Below are 20992 nucleotides of genomic sequence, written 5' to 3'. Positions count from 1 at the left end.
AAAATAAAAATGGAAAGAAAAAAAAGCTAAATTAATGGTCTGTTGACCATATCAGTGTGATGGGTGTCATGGCCAGCTAGTTTACATTCTCTGTTAAATTCTTTTAAGTTCCTCTTTTTCCTCTTTGGTGACATTTTTGTGAATAAATGTTACTCAAAAAATAGTCCTTTATTGTTATTTAGGGGCCTCAATTATGCTAATAGACCTTTTTCACAGAAGATATTTTGACATGTTACAGTAGGAAAAGCACAGGTGTAAATAATAAAAAGAACAGAAGATTGATCAGATGAGATGAGCAATTTACATGTTTACTGAGTTAGACTCTCATGCTGCAAGCGTCACAGAAAAAAGTTAAATGATGTCTAAGATAAGAATATGAAAAGCTTCTTGCATACTGCACACTGTAGCAAACTGTTTGTTGAGCTTGAAGGTTCATTCTCGACCTTGGAAATAGATTTGTGCACAGCAGAAACCATGGTGTCACACTGCAGCTCCTGTAAGGAAGAGAGCACAGCAGTGTGTACACATTAATGGTTGCAGAGGAAATATGCACAGAGGACCCTTAAGGATGCTGATGTTGGTTTGTCCATCTGTCCAACACTTTACTTTAACAACATAGTATCATATAAAATACAGGCCAGATTGCCATGGCATTTTCTTTGAATATTAATGGTCAGCAGATGATCAAGATTTTGATGACACCTTGACCTCTCTTCTGTCTCAAACATCTTTTTATTTTGGACACTCCATGAGCTTTCCTGCTGTGCCACCTCTGGGTGAGTTGGTTTTAGATGAGCAGACAGGCTCTGGATCAGGAGGACAGGTTGGCTGGTGTGTTGAAATGCTCGACACACCATTTTCCTTTAGTTTTGACCCAGTCTATGCCCATTACTGAAATGGCAAAGGTTACACACCATTAGCCAGTTCACTTTAACTCTGGGCTGCCAGGGTGTCATCATCAGAGAACAGAATATATTATCATAATGTGGATAAGGTGAATATGAGGGCTGTCTTCACATAAGTCTAGAAACAGCATATGATGCTGCACTTTACAGAAGTTAGCTGCCATATTAGAGATGACACAGAAAATCTGTCTTTTTGGAAACCTGGGTGAACAGGTGAATATTTAAGTGTGGAAAAGGGATGATTAAAAAACATTATTCACTTGTTATGGCAATGAGCATTAACAAAGAGGAAGCAAACAAGTTATGAATAATGTGAGGAAAAATCTCATGATTGTGTGTGAAGAATAATGCAGTGCAGTGAGCAGTGCAGTTATGGAAGAATAATGGACCATGCATAGGCTAATTACCCTGCTAATTATCCTAGTAATTATCCTTCTAATAAAAGGTCTCCCAACACCACTGTCCACTTTTCATGGACATCCGTCAGCAGCAACCAATCACGTGTTCACACCCCCTTGTTCCTGTACATAATTTTGTTTTATAACACCACACACAGTTTCTCAACTCAATCCATCAACAGTAGCTCATGGTAGGTTTTCACCATTAGGTCTTTGCGCTTTCATTTATGAGCTTTTTTCCAATTGTCTGGTTTACAGTAACTGTTCTCATCATAATGTAAAACTGACTTTCCTTTCCTGAGTGACACTGAGTTATATCAAGGGTGAACATGTGCAATGTTCATTACAGGTTCTCATTCGTTCCCAGGAACCCGATGCCTTTCACCCAATCCACCTCAGCTCCACTGATGCAGTGTTCAACAAAAACAACAAAACTGTTATGGATGAATGGACAAAAGAACCAATGACTGTTGTAATGCAAAGTCTTGAGCTGCAGCATCTGTGGAATCACACACTGTAGCTCCTGATTAGTAAAAATTAATGCTTCTATTAAAGAAGAGAAGTTTCCAAAGGACTGGAAGTCAGCCATCGTTGTGCCAGTTCATAAATCAGGAGACCCGACCGATGTGAGCAATTACAGGCCTATCAGCATTTTATCCATCATCTTCAAAATCTTAGAGAAATGTATTGCTGAACAGCTGACCATTCATCTTAACAATAGCCCTTACACGCTCACCCAGGATGAGATGTGTTTTCATGTTTGTAAGTTTGAAGGAGACTTTAGCAGGAAAGCTAATGTGGGTTGTTGGTCAGAGTCTGTGGCTCTTGTGTTGTGTAGCAGGATGCTATCAGGCTCAGTGTGACATCCACTCTGTCTATGATGGAAAGCTGATGTCACTGATTTATGCTAGATTTGATTTGCTGTATTGAAATAAGGTCTGTCTCAATACAATACAATCTGGATTCCAGCTGAATAAAATGTGTGAGGGTAAAGTGGATGTTTAAAGGAGAAAGCCAGTGACACATTTACAGTAACAGTTGTTCATATGTTCTTAACACGCAGAGAAGTGTGCCATGCAAGTGTGAAAATATGATTCTGCATCACTTCTGCAGTGTTATTTCTCTGTGGGATTTCTCTTAAGGTCTGTGTGACACCAACATTACTCTTGACCACAATCACAAACCACTGAGTCAAATCATTACTTTGAGACCAAGGCTGAACTGTGGTATTGAAATATTGCAAATGGGTTTCCATGGTGACTGAGGCTTTCATTCTAATTCATAAGCATATAAATACACATGCTTTACTATCAATATCTTGAGAATTCATTTTCCTAACAGCAGCATTTTAAACAATTTATAGCACTTACAGTAGGCTGCCACCACCACTCTGCCCAACTGAGAGCAAGTAACCACATTGTTGTTATTGTCAGCATTAACTGTAATCATAGCACTTCTGCTGAATAAAAACAATATATATCACTTAACAACCACACCACAGGCTGTCCATGTAGTTTTGGTTTGCAGGTATGAGTAAAGGTTGGGTTTGGGCTCCTTTGTGTGGCCGGGCTGTGGCAAGGCCTGGATTTGTTTTTGAATTCAGGTTACACTGACCCTTTAATACTCACTTCAAGCCAGCTAAAAGCCCTCAGATCCTTATAATGATTATAATGATACATGTGGCAATAAATGATGGACAGAGACAAGGAATTCCCCCAAGATTACAAAATGTATTATGTAAATATAATTAAACAAGGTATAAAGAATAGGAAAGTATTAAATCTATTTTTTATACAGCTCAAAACATAAAAATACTTCCAACAATTACAATCAGAAAAGGAGCGCTAAAGGATGACTGGCCATAGCTGTGAACAGTGAGGGGAGAAAATTAACAAAATATGCCCACATACCCTACACATACACACACACACACACACACGCACACACACACACACACACACACACATACACTAAAGCAAAAAGGGAAAAAAAGTGCAGGTTTTGAAGGACGTGCAAAAATTACGACCAGCACAGGTGAGGAAACTTAATCACAAGAACCCCCCACCATCTGCACAGCCACACTCACCACTAACATTAAATGGCTTAACTGAAACAACCTAGTGGAACTAAAGGCTAAATAAGACAGACAAAAACAAAACAGAAATAAAGCAAAAACAAAGCAACAAAACAAAACAAAGTGAGACCAAAGCAGAAACAAAGCAGCAGTGGCAGTCAGTGTCTACAAGAAAACAGATTAAATAAATTGAACACCTGCATCACAAATGCATCATACAAGCAAACATAGAAAGTCAGCATTTACCTCATCTGTCTCATGATTGCGCAATACTCATCACAGAAGGCTCAACACGTCGGAAGCTATGAAGCAGGACCTAGAGTATATCATGAGCAGAGAGTCACACACACAAAAGCACCAAGTTAAAAGCTAAGTTCTCAGGGCAGAATCAGCACCATGGACAGAGCCATGATGCTGGAATACTGTACAGAAAGCTGTTTTTTTCCCTTGTTCGTAATTTGATCATCTTTACTTTAAATGAAAGAGATATTTGTACTGGTGATACAGAGTCTGATCCTCTAGCTGAAAGTTTAGTTTGCCTTCTTAAATGGTCAGTTATGACAAACCAACAAGGTCAGTCCTAATGACTGAATTTATTCTAGACTTTGCTTCCTGCTTTCTTACAGTGCAGACGCTTTGCTGCTTGTTCTCACCTCTGCTTGCATTTGTCTGCTTGTATTTTTTGCTGATATTCTTGTTTTTCTTCAGTGAGAAACTATGAGCAGCAGCTCCAGGGTACCTATATATCACTGGGACTATACTTTTTTGTAGATATAGTAGATTAATTCCATTTTTCTACATTTTTATGATCTCAGTACTATGTGAGTGTAGTCTACCAACAGCAAAAGCCTGTACTGCAGTGACTGGAAATGTGGTACTTAGCTAGAGCTAATTAGCAGCAAGGTGCCTCCCTTCTCCACAGATGACTACCACAAACTTCTATGGAAGTTTAAGATTGCAGTGCTGGAAACCAAAATCCACTGGTTAGATGTGAACATAGAAGTGAATGGACTATATGGGAACACAACTACTTTACCATGGACTTAAAACAGTGGACAATATCATGCTAACACACAGCTAATTAGCACCAACAAGACTACCAAGAAATAGGAGGGCTGTGTACCGGGTAATAAATCTACCAGTGTTAGTCCTCCCAGGAACTCTTGGTGTTAAGCCTAAGAGTAAATTATTTCTCTGGGAAATGGGAGGACGAGTAACAGGAGGAGCCCAGCACCGTGAGATTTGTGATGTGACTGGCTGGCCTGCATTATCATCCAGGCAGAGCGCCTCTTCTACCCTTGTTCTTAGTAGGACACAGTCATGGACAGCTGCAAAAGAAAGGGAAAGCTAGCAACAAACCTCCACACCAACCAAGTTTTCAACTGGAGACCAGATTTGCTCTACTGCTGCAGGGCCCTGGATATCTGTCTGATGACCTGGATAACCTCTCGTCTTCACACAGCAGGGAAGCTGGAACTGAGAGTAAATCAGAAAGTAAAAGGCTACAGGGAAAGCTAACGCCTGGGTCTCAAACTCTGATTGTGGGTGACTTTGCTGTAAAGATGTAAGAAGCATGTGCAGTAAAAATACCAAAACAGCTCTGTTTTCCTGAGGATATGGTCTCTAACATGACTGAGAGAATCCTGCACATTGTGACTGCACATCCAACTGTGAAAAACATCATAGTGCACAAAGGGACCAATGATGTTGTGAAACAACAGTCTGAAGTGCTGAAACAAGACTTTATTGATCTGTTGAATACAGTCAGCTCTCTAAATGCTGAGGTGTTTATCAGTGGCCCTCTACCGCCAGTCAGAAGAGGAGTTGAGAGATTCAGCAGATTGTTGGCATTGAACACATGGCTCTCAACTGCATGTATCGTCCATTCACTGCACTTTATTGACTATTTCAACTTTTTCTGGACCGCAGACATCTTTTTAGGCAGATGGACTTTACCTTAACAAATCAGGAGTAAAATTGTCCATCTCTAACTTATTTTACTTCCTGAATCACCCATCTGTTCCCTCTGCCAAGGACAAGAGACAAGAGGAATCAAAACAGAAGGAAGACATAACAAAGCGTGGCAGAAACCTTGAAGGAGAGCCACCTCAGCCTCCACCTGAAGAGAGCTTTAAACATGAGAGTTATTGGAGCCAAGAAGAGGAGGGGTCTCCACCCCCCTCACCAACAACCTCCTGTGAGAATTCACCCCCTTCACCCACCCAAACCCCATCCAGGTTACCCTCCTCTCCAGTCACCCTTTCCCCCTCCTCCCCCTCTTGGCATTCACTGACCAAATGAAAGAGCTGGTCACTGCTTGGACCAAACTAACCCCCCGCCCCACTCCCATTTTCTCTCCCCTATACCCCCCTTGGCATCCACCTCCACCAGTTTTTACACAATTGTCATATCTACAACACCTGCCCCCCCTCCACAACGGCTGTGATAAAAGCACAGCATGTCCAGCTGTCTGTGTATAAAATACAGCAAGCTTTATCTGATATGTGCTGGGTCCAGGTTACAAGGCTGATGGCACTTATGACTCTTCCCAGGAAAAGCCAGGGCCCAGTGTGCTGGTAGCTTGCTCAATTCCTGACTTGATAGGTAATAGAAAAAGAATGGTGAATCTGCTAAGAAACAGGAAGCAGTCAACCAGTTCTGCAAATGTATCAAATTTTGCATCCATTCCTCGTCAGCCAGTTTGTCCCCAAAAAATTGGGCATTATATGACATCTAAAATCCTCCTCCTGTTGCCTTGATAGTCTGCCTACAGGCTTTTTCAAAAATGTTTCAAATTGTATGGCCTCAGATCTTCTACAGATTGTCAACACATCTCTTCATATTGTCAACACATCTCTTTTACACAGGCCCTGAAAACTGCCGTCATCAAGCCAATCTTAAAAAAGAACAATCTAGACGCTTCACTAATGAACAACTATAGGCCCATATCAAACCTGTTTTTAAGTAAAATAATTGAAAAAGCTGTTCAGCCCTAACCCTAACCCTTCAACAGTGGAACAATTTTTTGGTGCTAAACAACTGTTTTGATGTCTCCCAGTCAGGATTTTGACCACACCACAGCACTGAGACTGCTCTTGTTAAGGTCTTCAGACAGACTGGAAAACTGGGTGGGACTTTCTGGCACAGTACTAAACTGGTTAGAATCCTACTTAAAGGACAGGGACTATTTTGTGTCTATAGGTAATTACACATCTGAGCAGACAAAAATGACCTGTGCAGCTCCCTAAGGTTCCATTCTGGGGCCTCTTCTGTTCAACATCTACATGCTCCCACTGGCTCAGATTATGAGAAACAACAAAATATGTTACCATAATTATGCAGATGACACACAAATTTACATAACTATATCACCAGGGGACTATGGTCCAATACAAGCACTGAGTAAGTGCACTGAACAAATCAATGATTGGATGTGCCAGAATGTTCTTCGATTAAACAAAGACAAAACTGAAGTAATTGTTTTGGAGCCAAGGAAGAACGATTAACAGTCAGTGCTCAGCTTTAAATGGTAAAGTTAAAAACCACAAACCAAGCCAGAAATCTTGGTGTAGTCATGCACTTAGACCTTAATTTCCACAGCCACATTAAGACAATTACAAAGTCAGCCTACTAGCACCTGAAGAATATATCAAGAATTTAAAAAAAACATGCATTTATCTTCAGTAGACTCGACTACTGTAACAGTGTCTTTACAGGTCTCCCTAAAAAAACGATCAGACAGCTGCAGCTGATTCAGAACGCTGCTGCTCAAGTCCTCACTAATTCCAAGAACGTGGATCACATCATTCCAATTCTTTACACTTGGCTTCCTGTTTGTCAAAGGGTTATGTGTGGGTTTATAAAGCACTGAATGGTTTAGAGCCAAAATACTGCTGCTACATTATGAACCATCCAGACCTCTCAAGTCGTCTGGGAGCAGGTCTGTTTTCTGTCCCCAGAATCAAAACTAAACATGGAGAAGCAGTTCAGTTTTTATGCTCCACATATCTGGAACAAACTCACAGAAAGCTGCAACTTTCAGTTTTTAAATCAAGGTTGAAGACTTTTTTGTTTGCCGCTACCTTTTATTAAATCAAATAATTATTCATTTTTTACACTGCACTTGTAACTTTTGTTCTTGTATTTTGCCTGTCTTACTCTATTTTAGCATGTTTTATTTTCTATTCTCTTAGCTCTTTAATGACTGTTTTTAATTGTATTTAAGTGTCCTTTTATGATGTGTTTCTTTTGCACTTTGTCTCAATGCTTTTATGGTTTTATGTAAAACACCCTGAATTGCTTTGCTGCTGAAATGTGCTGTATAAATAAACTTGCTCGGCCTTGCCTTACTCTCTGCTGCCCTTTTCTTTCAGAGATCATGAAAAGAAAAACAACAAAAAAGGTTCTAACATTTTGTCTGCATGTGCTCAGTATCTGTGAAGACACAGAGAAACGTCCTCCATTGACCCTCAGTACAGCTCTATCTAAATTTGATTACACTCATTGTTATTCAAAGCACACAGCACATAAGTCACATCATGTGTGATGATATTAAATCTCCTTTCCAATTACAAATGCGTTTGTGCAATTAGCTGCTTGACCCCTAGTCAATTTCCTATCTTAACTCCAGATTTGTTTCATCTCTCTGTCTGGGAAATAATGTCAGGATCCTGCTGCCTCTGACAGACACGGACACTGCTGATGCAATGAAAAACAGTTTCTGTTTTCACAACAACTTTCAGCTGTGTGGAGCTGAGCATAGGAGTAGAACACTTAAATACATCATATTCCATTAAATGTAATGTCTTACATTCAAAGTTTATTTATTCAAAATGTATAAGAAATATTTGGATGTTACACTATAACTAGTCTAATCACTCCATATACATTATCAATGGTGTTGTATCTACAGAGCTGGCCTTTACTCATAATATAATGCCTGTACATGTTCTACCCTGGACATCCACCGCAGCACCAATTAAGTCATGATGAAACATTTAATACAAATCAAGCCCAGACGAAGATTTAATGTACAAAACTAAAGATTTACAACATTGACTGCATAATAAAAATAAAATCTTTGACTCCAGCCAATTCCTGGGCTTGCCTCCCAGGCCAGGAGTTTATATCCAAGATTTTTACTTAGATCTTGGTGTTATTCCAACAGTTTTTCTTTGACGTGAGCCTGTTTAAGAGGATAGTTTGTTGGCAGGCTTCTAAGCTCAACTTTTCTGCATGCAGCTAGCTTCATAGCACCCTGCGCTGCCCCATTGTTCATGGTATGATGTAAGCTAGAGTCTTGTATCTTTACTGTTACATCAAGAACTACAGCGGAAATAAGCCTCTGAGTAAAAGTCCTATTTTGAAAGGTGAAAATAACATTTAGACATTGTTGATACACTTTGGTCATATTTTAATGTACTGCTACCACCACCACCACCACCACCTCTACTACTACTACTACTACTGCTGCTGCCACTGCTGCTTCTACTACTACTAGTAGTAGTAGTAGTAGTAATAGTAATAATAATAATAATAATGATATACAGAAGCTAGTGGAACATGATGCCCACCAAAAGGTAAGCAGAAAGAAGAGGCATTAGTCTTTCCACAGGGACCTTTAAGTCACTGTGAAACAAGAAAAATTTCTGCAGTTCAACATGAGAGCTGACTCTCTACTTTCCTTAATGGTAAATGGACTGCACCTGTATACCGCCTTTCTAGTCTTCTGACTACTCAAAGTGCTTTACACTACATACCACATTAACCCATTCATACGCCGATGGCAGAGGCTGTCATGCAAGGTGCCAACCTGCTCATCAGGATCTAATCTAATGCACATTCACACACACACTCAGCTGGTGCAGCCATCGGGAGCAGTATCTGGGGACGCAAGGACACTTCGACATGTGGACTAGAGGAGCTGGGGATTAAACCGCTGATCTTCCGATGAATGAATGAATGGATGACCTGCTCTACCTCCTGAGCCACAGCCCCCCCCCCTGTTGATGATTTGTTACAGCTGACACCAGGCAATTTGTCATCTAAATATTGAAAAGGTATTACAGCACAATCACAAAATGTACACAATAAGCTATAACCTGCCATTGTTTTAAAGCAGAAAATAAAAGAATAAAAGGGACATAAATAACAGCCAAGTACATACGGCAATGGTTTATCACATGTACTATTATAGATATATGTACCGTGTATCCTGCATAGTGTTCAAAAAACTGAAAAGAAATGTGTGTGCAGTCTTCTGTGCAGGATGGGTCGTCCACTAATCAGAAAGTTGGTGGTTCAATCCCTGGCTCCTCCGGTCCGAATGTCGAAGTGAGTGTCCTTGGGCAAGACACTGAACCCCAAATTGCTCCCAAAGGCCGTGCCATCCGTGTGTGAGTGTGTGTGTGAATGATTAGAAACTCCTCCTGATGAGCAGGTTGGCACCTTGCGTGGCAGCCCCTGCCATCAGTGTGTGAATGTGTGTGAATGGGTGAATGTGGCATGTAGTGTAAAGCACTTTGAGTGGTCGGGAGACTAGAAAGGCGCTATATAAATGCAGTACATTTACCATCTTTGGCTTGTATTTTAACACACTATGAGCATCAATTAACATTAAATAACAATAACATGTAATTAATAATGAAAAAGGGAGGGGAAACTATTAATAAATTAATAATATTATATGACATTGGCAGTACGATTCATTTTTATCAAATGGACCTTGAAGACATTTGATGGTGCTGAAGAATTTAAAGGTGAATTTCAAGCTTTTCCAGAGAGAGGGATATTTAATTTATAGTTCAGTGAGTTCAGCAAGAGTGAGTTCAGTACTGTATATTAAAATACGTTTCTCTACCTGATGTACTTGTACACAGTTTAGCTGAACAGCTGAAGCTTTCAAAGATACTCACTCCTTTAATGTATTTAAGGGATAGGTATCACATTTAGAAGCTAATATGAGGATTGAGCAGTCTGAGTTAGACAAATAACAGAAAGGATCTCTTTATTACAGTGATCAGTAACTCTTTTTAATGTACATATGAGCATGTGAGTAATGTTTTAACAGAAAACATGACTCTGTCCTTTAATTGTTTGCCTTAATTGTCCTCCTGTCACCTTTCATTCCTGCACATTGCATTTGTCAGTTAAATTGTATGCATTCATTATGAATCTGTGCAAGCAGATAAATGTACAAAAAGACACATCAATGCACCTGTGTAACACATGTATACTGTACATGAATATAAACACATATCAACCACATATACATACACACATATACCCATACACACATGCACCCATTTACATATCAAAATGCAAATATAACACACACTCACTTAAATTAGAAAAAGGCAACTTTTTTGCTTTAACTTATCATTATGAAGTAAATGTTGATTGCACAGTGAATTGGTTATAGAATAATAATGCCATTGCCATCTAGATTGGTTTCCTATAAGCCTCGCTTTCACTATGCAATTCTATCTGACACAGAGTATGATCTCCCGGGAAAATGAAGGCTCGATTCAAAGCACAAAGTGCGTCAACCATTGTGCAACCAAAATAGGACGAGGATAGCGCTTTTGTTTTCCCCTGTTCCTATCAGTAGCTGTATCTGATAATAATTTGTTAGGTGGCCAACCTCTTTCTATTGTCTTATTGCTATGTGATAAATGTGGAATATTGCACAAGCAAATCTGATGACACACTACTTATATCTGTGTGTACGCTATATTTTAGTTGCATTGAGTAAAGGCTACTACCTGAATAAACTTGTCTTTTGATTTCTAGAGCGCTTTCTTCCCGTTAGCTACCATAGCTAATGAGAACAGTGGATCAGCATCCAGTCAGGCTGGCTGTCGGGCTGATCTGCTTGTTCATATGAAAATCAACAGACAGGAAATGTTATTACCATCTCCACTGTGCAGTTTCTTTCATTTTGTAAAAACATAAACATGCTACCAACCTAGTTTGCTTTTCTCAACACATTCAAGAGAATCTTCTTTCATGTGTCCATTATAGACTAAATGAATGAACAAACTCAGGCTTTTTCTCCCGTTTTCTTCTTCCCCCTCTATCTCGACGCAAACCCCTGCTGTAGTTACTTGTTTGTGCAAAGCAATAACAATAACGTTACTCAAACTGTTATTACTATGCAGTGCACATCATTACAATAGCTTTTGCCTGTTCCCAAATTCAATATAAAATTGTGACAATTTCAATTTACCTCTTCAGTGAACATGCTTCTTTCCTCTCTCTTATTCCAAAGTGGTGTTGATCATTTCTTCATGGAGCTGGGCTTGGAGGAAAATGGAAAGCAATCCAGTTGTCAGGGGTTGGGGGGGGTTGGTTGGGTGAGGGAGGGGGAGAGTATTGTGAGTTGAAAAGTTCTATGTTTCCACTTTAAATATATATATTATTCACACAGACTTAAATGCCACATACATATGCAAATCCAGAACACCCATTTCACACATTTTCATGTTTTGTTCTGTTTCTATGTACATGAAATTGTGTGTGAGTGTGTGGGTATGTAAATGTAGGTGTGTGCTTGTTTATACAGTGTTAAGGAGTGTGAGTGGGATAGAGGTTTATATTGCCTTAGGTTGGATATATTGAGTGACTATGACACATTATACATTGCAGTTAGTATTTCATTAATTTAGTTATTTTGTATTTGTGTTTATTGTACTCTGTAGAAAGCTGCAGTATTTGTGTCCACCAGTGGCAGAAAAAGTATTTAAATCTGCATTCAAAGTTTTACTTTGGTAACTGATATCAGTTAAGCTTTAATGAATGTTACATTAATAGATAACAAAGCCCAAAAGAAATGCACTGTGGCTGATTTCTGCTTCTCAAGGACTTGCAACACAATAGAATGCTCCCTTTACAAAAAATAGTCAATTAAGGTTTGAACGTTGTTCTTTCTCAAAATGTAGTGTAATAAAGACAAAAAAATTAAAAGGGAGCATTCTACAGTGCTGAAAGTCCTTGAGAAGCAGAAATAACGATAAATTTTATACTGTTTGATAGTGTACTTGCAATATTTACTCTCCACTTCCACCACTAACTGTCTACCTGCTCAGGGACTACAGATGGAGAGTAACTCTGTCCTTGAGCAACACGTTCACACTCCCAACTCGTCATATACCGAAGCTTGGTCAGGACCCCGCGGCGTCACTTTTTAACGCACTGGATACAACTTTAGTGTCATTTTTAAACATGCAGTATCACGGCAGTCACTGTTAAAAAATGATTATATTTTATGGTTGTGACAACGCGGTGGTTAAGGTCTGGTTAGGTTTAGGCACAAAAACCACTTGGTTAGGGAAAGATCATGGTTTGGGTTAAAATAAAAAATAAAATAAAAACGGCAAGGTGGTCTGGAATTGTGCTCTGTGCTGATTTCCAACTTTCTGCCAACAACGTTGCAAGCCATCCACCAACCTCTCCACCTCCTAATAAGAAAGTAAGTCAGCTTATATAGATGTCATGTGAAGTAGGTCACTTCAGAAATGTTAATATGATATGAATTGTTGAAATGTACTTAATATACTATGTATTACAGGTGTTGAAATGTAGATATCGTGGTGGAAATCTGAAAATAAAACTGACAAAGACCAAGTTGTCTTTCTGTCTTTAATGAAAAACCTTGCAAGGGATCAGCATACAGTCACAACAGAGTGTAATTGCAGTCTGATGTCAGTTACAAAGTGTACATACTTTTTATAGTCGAGGAGTGTAGGAAACAGTATCAGGATGTGTGTGGGGTTCAGTGCCGGATCTCATCAAAGCTGTCAAACACTGTAGCATGTCCGAGACGAAACTACTCCCTATTTGGATCCAGACTGTGAACAAAACCAAAGATGAGCATAAACTAAATGGTTACATGTTCAAGGTTATACAATATGAGTTTTTCCAAAGTGCAAAGTCTAAAATGGTGTAGAGAATACAAAGTGTGGTTTTTTCATTACAATATTCAACGTATCTGTGGTTTGCAGAAATGTACAATGCCAACATTTTATTCTGGCGAGCAGGCTGAAATTTATCACCTTATATAGACGTCATCGGTCTCATGGCGTCTATTTCAGACGTTGTCGGAGTTCAACAGAAGTCTATCAGACTACCCTGCACGTCGAAAAATGACGTTAAAGGGGTACCCAGTGCATTAAAAAGTGACACCATGGGGTCCTGACCAAGCCTCGGTATGTGACGAGTTGGGAGTGAGAATGGGATGCCTTGAGATATGTATCAGTATTCTAACCTGTTGGAATTTCAGACTTGCTAATGAAATTCCAATAGCTGACATAAAGAGAACAGAGTCTTGTGAGGGAAATAAGGAGTAAGTGAAGAGACTTTAAAGTGGCCTGTACAGCAGTGAGCCTGTCACTTTGAGTTTAATGTGAGCTCCTCCTTCACCTCCAACACTCACTGATCCAGCCCCCACCACAGAGGCCTACAGTAACAGGCAGGCTGTGCCACCTCATATTAACCCTGGTGTCAGCTCTAGCAGAGGAAGTTAGTTTATCAGACATATGAGTCCCACTGAATGCATTTCGGTGAGCGAGATGGAGCCATGAGAGGAGAATAATCAAAGTGCTGTCTGTGTGCTCACAGGAGACACTTCTTGGCCAAAACAGACAGAAAGGGGAGGAGGAGGAGGGAAGTCACAGAGGTGGAAGTCATCTCTGTAAACATCCTGATGGGAGTTTCTCACTTTTTCACAACAGAGCAGAGCATGGCCACAGGTAAAAGAGGTGGGTTGTTATCCAGGCAAGAGTAGAGATGTAGAGTGAAGAGAATTTATCTTTTGTTGCCGAGATGGGTTTACATTTAAATATTTAAAGAGGGCTCTGCAGTGTGGAAGTGTAAGCAGAGATGTGGGGGGAAGGTAAATGATCTAACACCTATTTTCTCACCTTTCCTGTGGCAAAAAACATAAATATAAATGATTTTTATTTATTTATTTATTTTTGCATTTCTGGATGTTTATCTTACTCAGATAAGCAACTGTGGATCATAGTTCCAACTACATCACAGATCAGTACACGACTGTAAATAATATTACTTTTTGGCCTCTCAATTGATGAATTTTAACCTTCACAGCTCCAAAACTACTTGAATGTATTAGAGTTTCTGACATATTTTTTTTACTAAGACAGAGGTACCAAAGGAAATGATTTTAGCACCTTTTTTATTTACTATTACTGATGATTCTGCCCTTGTAGCTGCTATTAATAATAATTTGTGTTTAATATCCAATATTTTTTCCACAAAAAAAATCAGTTACCTCATTAAAACCAGTAAAATAACTCCCTTGCAATTATATTTTCTCCATGTTTTATATCCTGACATGAAGATCAAAATGCTCTTTCAAAGCTTTCACCACCCTGCCAGGAAAACAGTCCTGATGTGTGAATAGTAAATCTTTTATTGATTTAAAAATTTACTCAAATTTGAATATATTGAGTCAAAAAATACTGGGATCTGCAGAGAGGCTTTGAGGTCAATAAACTTTCTACCAAACTTTGTGGTAGAGATGTGTGCCTTGTTTTATATTGTTTTATGTTGGGAAAGCAGAATTACTGCCGGTAACAGGAAGAGGATGTGTATGTTTATTAAAAAGGCAGTTTGATGTTCACCAACTGTTTCGTTTTTTAGAAGCTTGAAAAAAGTGGATTAAATGAGTGGTCAAAAATGCCCAGATGCTCCTGTAAGTGTTTTAGTAGCTATTTAACAATTGTGAAACATTTTCAACATTTTTAAAAATCCATTCATATGTGTTGCCTTTTTCATTGGTTTTAATTTGGATGCACACTTGTACTGATGTTCTTTGGTCTCATTGGCTTGGCAAGCCTCTGGACAGGATTTTAGAAACACTGCTATGCAGCTCTGCCTGAATGTAGGTGGATTGATAAAAAGGAGAAATTTGTGTAAGTAGAGATCAAACAGCTGCCTGACATTACCTTGAAATCTTAATCTAAACAGGCGTACTATATATAATAGAGGCAGCAGTCAAATAGGCTGTCTTATTTCTTCTCAATATGTACAGTACATCACTGCTCTGCTACCATCAAAGCAAAGATATGGATTCATGTTTTCAAAAATTGAAAGAAAATGCTGTGTAAACAGCAGTTAGACATGTGGATAAAACACAACACATTTTCTGACATTGTCTACTGCACTAACATTGAGGCTGTTTGGTCCATTGTTTGGTTCTTCTGTCCAACACTGGTCAACAGCAAGATGTGTTAACAACTGCTGGCCAAACTGCTGTAGATATTCATGGCCCCATTACAGTCATTCATGAAGTTTTTGATCCAGGTAGCTGCACTGTCATGTCAGATTTTCCTCCTGATCAAAACTTTGGTCAACAAAAAAATATCTTTAAAACTAATGGCTGGTTTGTCATCGAAACGAGGGGAATTTCTTGGTCTTCAGAAGATGAACCCTAACATTTCTGACTCCCCTTTCCTCTATAACCTATATATGACATGTGAGTGTTGTATTAACATATTCCGGTAATCAATAAGTCAACAGTGACAGGTATCTGATAATGGCTTCATGAATGTGGGAACAGAAGAGTTGACACTGAGCAGGGCGGGTGGAGGGGGTTAGTCAGTGGGGAAACAATCAGAGGGCTAGCCACTTGGTGAACTAGGAGGGCCCAGGGAAGCACAGAAGGTCTGCAGGCAGGAACTGGAAGATGCCAAGCAGGCTGGAATGACAGGATCAGGAGAGACAGGTTCAGCAGCAAGATCTGCAGTGGCCACAACAAAGACAGCCAAAGAACATCTCCACTAGCCAAGATTTAGAGGATATAAGTTGGAGTGCCAGGGCGAGAGATGTGTCCTTTTCCAAATTAGAGATGTTTTGGTCAGGAGACACTGTATGGCATATTAATGACTTCATTAAGTTCTTTGGGAAATGCTGGATCTTCTGGGTCTGTTTCTTGCAGATTGTATTGTCAGAGGCTGCGTGAGGCAACAGGGAAGAGGTCCCTCACTCACAGCCAGAGCAGGTTCAGATAGAGGAACTTTACTAGCAATGACAGGAGAATGCACAGGCTTACAGGTATAGGTGCAGAAGGTCTGAACAGAAATGGCAGGTAATCAGGCGATCATCAGGAATGGTGCAGGAACAAGATAGCAGCAGCAGGTATAAATATAGAAGGGGTGGTTGGGGAATGAAGAACAGGTGAGCAGGTGACTGGGGCCAGTGGGAATGTCTGACTGGGATGGGGACACTGAATGTGTCATCATGACATATCGGTGCTGTTTTATGTATCAAGTTATTGGAGAATAAATACAATTATCAAAGTTGAATGGTCAGATTTTCATGAAATTTCCCAAGCTCTCAAGTTCCCAAGAGGATGAACCCATTTCAAGGATTATTCACAGTGGTATACATTTAAATGATTTTTACATCCACCATTCACCAAAAATAAATATTTCTCTTCCACTGTCCTTTCATGTCTCTCTTCTACATACAGTAGACTTCCTTCAACACTGTTCCTGGTTGTCATTGCTGAGCTGTCAATCATCGGGCAAAGCTATCACAAAACTGTGCACGAGCTGCCCAGCTGTGACAACATCTCACCGTCAGTACCACATACAGAGTTGAGATCCTGCCCTTTCATTTAAATCACTGCAGCTTACCACAATGACATGGATGACAAAACACAGGGGGGTTGTTGAAGTGACAAACACAACCGTAATAGATTCACTAGACTCAGCTGAGGACAGCCATGAGCTCGCAGTGATAAATACAGAGAGGCCAACAGAATGCAGCAGGATACAGCTCATTCCACTCAGACAAAATTGTATACCTGGAAATGACACACATTATATATCTCACTGAATGGCTAGTAAACGAGGACGCATACTACAGATACTGAGGCCTCGGTGGGAAGTGAATATGATATATGTTCATGAATAATATGAAACATCATTGTGTACAAGCCTATCCATGGGGCAATATTATGGTACAGTGCTATGCTGTGACATAATAACACTCCAGCTCTCCTTAAATTTCAGGAGGTTTAAGTCTGAGAGTTACTTTGTAATGAAGAGCTGCAATTTATCTTTTGCTTTATTTACACCAAACCTGCCTCATTTTGTTTTCAGTTAGTGATTTCCTGTTGCAGCCATAAAGCTTCCTCAGTTAGCCCAGTCTCAAACTGCTCCCTTAATCCCATCCTTCTCTTGTTTATTAGATGATATTTGGTAACCTTAAATTTACAGACTGTTAATAGTATAAGACATAGAGAATCAATAACCAAGTACTATTGATGTATTAAGAAACTAGGGTTGTGAAAGTACTCAATAATTGTTGAGTAAATGTAGGCGCTAAGCCAAACTTCATTCCATGGAATAAAGACTTTATTCCAGTCTGCGCTACATAACTGTCAAAGTGCTCCTGCCTCTTTTAAATTTTTATGCTTACAGTTGTTCAGATGTCTTGCGGAAATAAGCACACCTTACAACAGTTTTGAGCGTGTTAGTCACACAATGAAATACACGATTAAAAAATACTAATACATAAATATAATATAGCCGAAAGTGTAGGGCAGGCCACTAATTGTATACAGGATATATAGTTAAGACGGAATAAGCTATGTGCATTTTTCAGCAGCAATTACACTGTAAAGCCTAGTTCATACTAGGTAATATCTTGTCTGGCTTCATTTGACACTTAGTTCTTCCAAAAGAAAGCTGACTACTTAGAAAGTTCACTATAATTAAACCATAATTTCCATGGCTTGTAGTGTGTTCTGTTTATTTGAAATATCCTGATAGTTTCCACATAAAAAAAAAAGTGTTTTTTCTGTGAATACTTTCCTATGGCCTGTAAAGTGTAGGGTGCACTGTTTCTATGACATATGTTGGTAGTTTCCACATTTAAAAAAATGACAAAATAGAAAATACTAAGCAATTTCACTGAAATTGCCTGCTCTTGGCCAGTAAATTGTAATGTGCTCTGTTGCACTGAAGTGTGCTGGTGGTGTCTACATAAGAATTGAAGACAGTAAATACTACAAAATGTAATTGCAGTTTCCATCTCATGGCATAGAAAGTATAGTGTGACTTGTCTCTTTTAAATACCTGGTAGTCTCTAAATAATAAATGAATGACGGTAGGTACCAAAAAATAAAAAACATATTTCATAGCAATTACCCTGCATTTGTAAATGTTCACAGTTTCTATAAAATTTGTATTTATCATAAATGATAAATGAAAATACTGTAAGTATATTGTAAAAATATAACACAAATACTGGTTTACCTGAGTGTGTAAAACAGAGATGTATAAGCATGAATGATAACTCCAATAGAAGTATAGTTAAATCCATTCATAATTACATTGATAATATATACTTACTATATACACTATGTTATTTTTTAAATTATAGATATAATTGGAAAAGTCAAAATGCAATGAACTCTTTGACTCTTTCAGTCAAAACTCAATTTGGACATCTGTTAGTGCCACTGGTTTTGTACCTGTATGATTGCTGAATGTTAATGACATTACCACCATCTATATTTAGGCAGGTATCTATGGGAATACTATAAATACAGCAGTAACCTAGCTAACAGTAAACCTGTCATCTACTATCAGTGATAAACATCCTGTCTGGGCCAATCAATAACTAATATATAACCTTGTTTTGAGCTGTAATTATAGTTTCCCTGTGGGTCAGTGCATGTAACTCCGAATGCAGTATACAGCAGTGAAATGCATTACCTCTCTTCTCCATGTGTACTGGATAGTGTGTGTCCATTTTGACTGGCGTGGGTGATTTGAAAATATGAAAGCAGTGATGCAATGTATCCATTTTCAGCAAAATCCAACCAATAAATAATAATGAACAATGTGGTATTCATCTTACTCCATACATCCATCCATTTTCTATACTATATACTATATATATACTATACTATATGGATGGTCAAGGGGGAGCTGGAACAAATCTCAGCTGACATTGGGCAAGAGGCAGGGTACACCCTGGACAAGTTGCCAGTCAAACACAGGGCTAACATATAATATAGAGACAGACAACCATTCACACTCACATTCACACCTACGGGCAATTCACAAATTAACTTAACCTGCATGTTTTAGGTCTGTGGGATTCTAATTCTAATTTTAATCTCTCCAAGGTTGATTTTCCCCTGTGGTGAAATTCAGATAGTCACAGCAACAGATCCCACGTCTTCACAGTGTACAGTATAAACTATGTAGATCACCGCCTTATTGTTAGATATTCAGACACTGAAACTTCAGACCCACTTAGTTAAATCAGAAGAGACTCATTGAAGGAGAGGCTTAGAGAGCAATTCAATTAAACTCATTTAACATAGTGTGCACAATAGGGAAGGTTGAAGAAATATGTGAGAAGTCTTTGGTGATTAGACCCCATTGTGACATCATCATTTTCAGAGAAAGATCATGCCATTAGCTGTACAGGAATATTCTCCTGATGGACACTGGGTGAGAGCAGTAGATGAAGATGTGGATGGATGAGATGTGGAGCAGGACTCTGGTGAGCTCAGTAGAAGGACCCATAAATGCCGGATCTGATGAACACTGGAGGTGAAGGGGTGGAGGAGGGTTGCATCGATCTGACACTGAAAAGACAGCTGACAGCAGCAGAGAGAGGAACAGTTTTAAAAGTTTGACAGTGACGAGATGATTGGCTCATAGAGGAATCTGATTGGTGTGACTGAAAGTGCAACTGCCCTCAGTCAGCTGTTGAAGTTGAAGCAGAAACAGAGAGAGAGGGAGAGACAGAGGGAGAATAAATAAATGGAGTAGCATGAAGCATGAAGATAGTCGTCTTGGTTGAACTTTCGCTAAGCTTCATTAAAATGAGAGCACATGTTAAATACTTACAGTCCACTATTGAAAGCTAGAACAGGTGTGGGTTTGCCACAGCCTCAGTCTCTGTTGATTTTTTGACTATTGACACTGACAAAAGTTAATCTGCCATAATAGCTGAACAGCTAACAGAGTGGCATATAGGGTGTATTCAAGCAAATTGTTATGCTGCTTTTTCATGACACGCTTCATGTAAAATGGCTTAAATTTAATTACTGTAATACTGTTACGTGGTTTAATTTATAACAATACCTCATATTTGATCATATTGTATGTATTATGTGAAATCCAGTTGCAGTTGAGTAAATAATACAATATTTGCTTCTGAAATGTAGAAGTACCTATACACAGAATTGGAGTAAATGTGCTTCCATCATTGCACTGCACACTGCAGCTGTTCACATCTTTCAACTCTCTCAATCTCAAAACCTTCCAGTAATCACTGTTAACCTGATAGCTTCACTGATCTGTAATATTTCTCCGGTAATGACATTTACAGAGATTAGCTCAAATAATTCTGTTGTCAAATGATCTGGTAATCTCTCATCTTTAATCTTTCTAACACTGTAGCGAAGACTGTTACGTTGGCACTGTGAGGCTGGCTGACATTGTCCTATCTTGACACATCTCTGATGACTCATCCTAAGCGTTAGTGAGGACAAACAGCAGAACTAACTGCAGAGTTTTTTCAGACTGATCTTCTCTTCTTTCATTGGCCAAGGTTCCGCACTATTG

The 20992-nt window shown here is 39.1% G+C and overlaps 1 long non-coding RNA gene across 1 annotated transcript; it reads right to left on the bottom strand.

Annotated features, from left to right (window-relative positions):
- Window positions 1-210: 210 nt before the first annotated feature.
- On the bottom strand, window positions 211-11681 carry LOC121890964. The gene is made up of 4 exons (XR_006093993.1): window positions 11605-11681; window positions 4737-4853; window positions 3624-3693; window positions 211-494 (listed from the first exon to the last, which is right to left on the bottom strand). It is a non-coding gene; the product is annotated as an uncharacterized LOC121890964 (long non-coding RNA).
- Between the last annotated feature and the right edge of the window lie 9311 nt (window positions 11682-20992).

The sequence above is a fragment of the Thunnus maccoyii genome, chromosome 23, assembly GCF_910596095.1.
Source record: "Thunnus maccoyii chromosome 23, fThuMac1.1, whole genome shotgun sequence".
Classification (NCBI taxonomy): domain Eukaryota; kingdom Metazoa; phylum Chordata; class Actinopteri; order Scombriformes; family Scombridae; genus Thunnus; species Thunnus maccoyii.
Note: the sequence above shows the minus strand (reverse complement) of the source record. Positions and strands in the feature narration are given on the sequence as shown.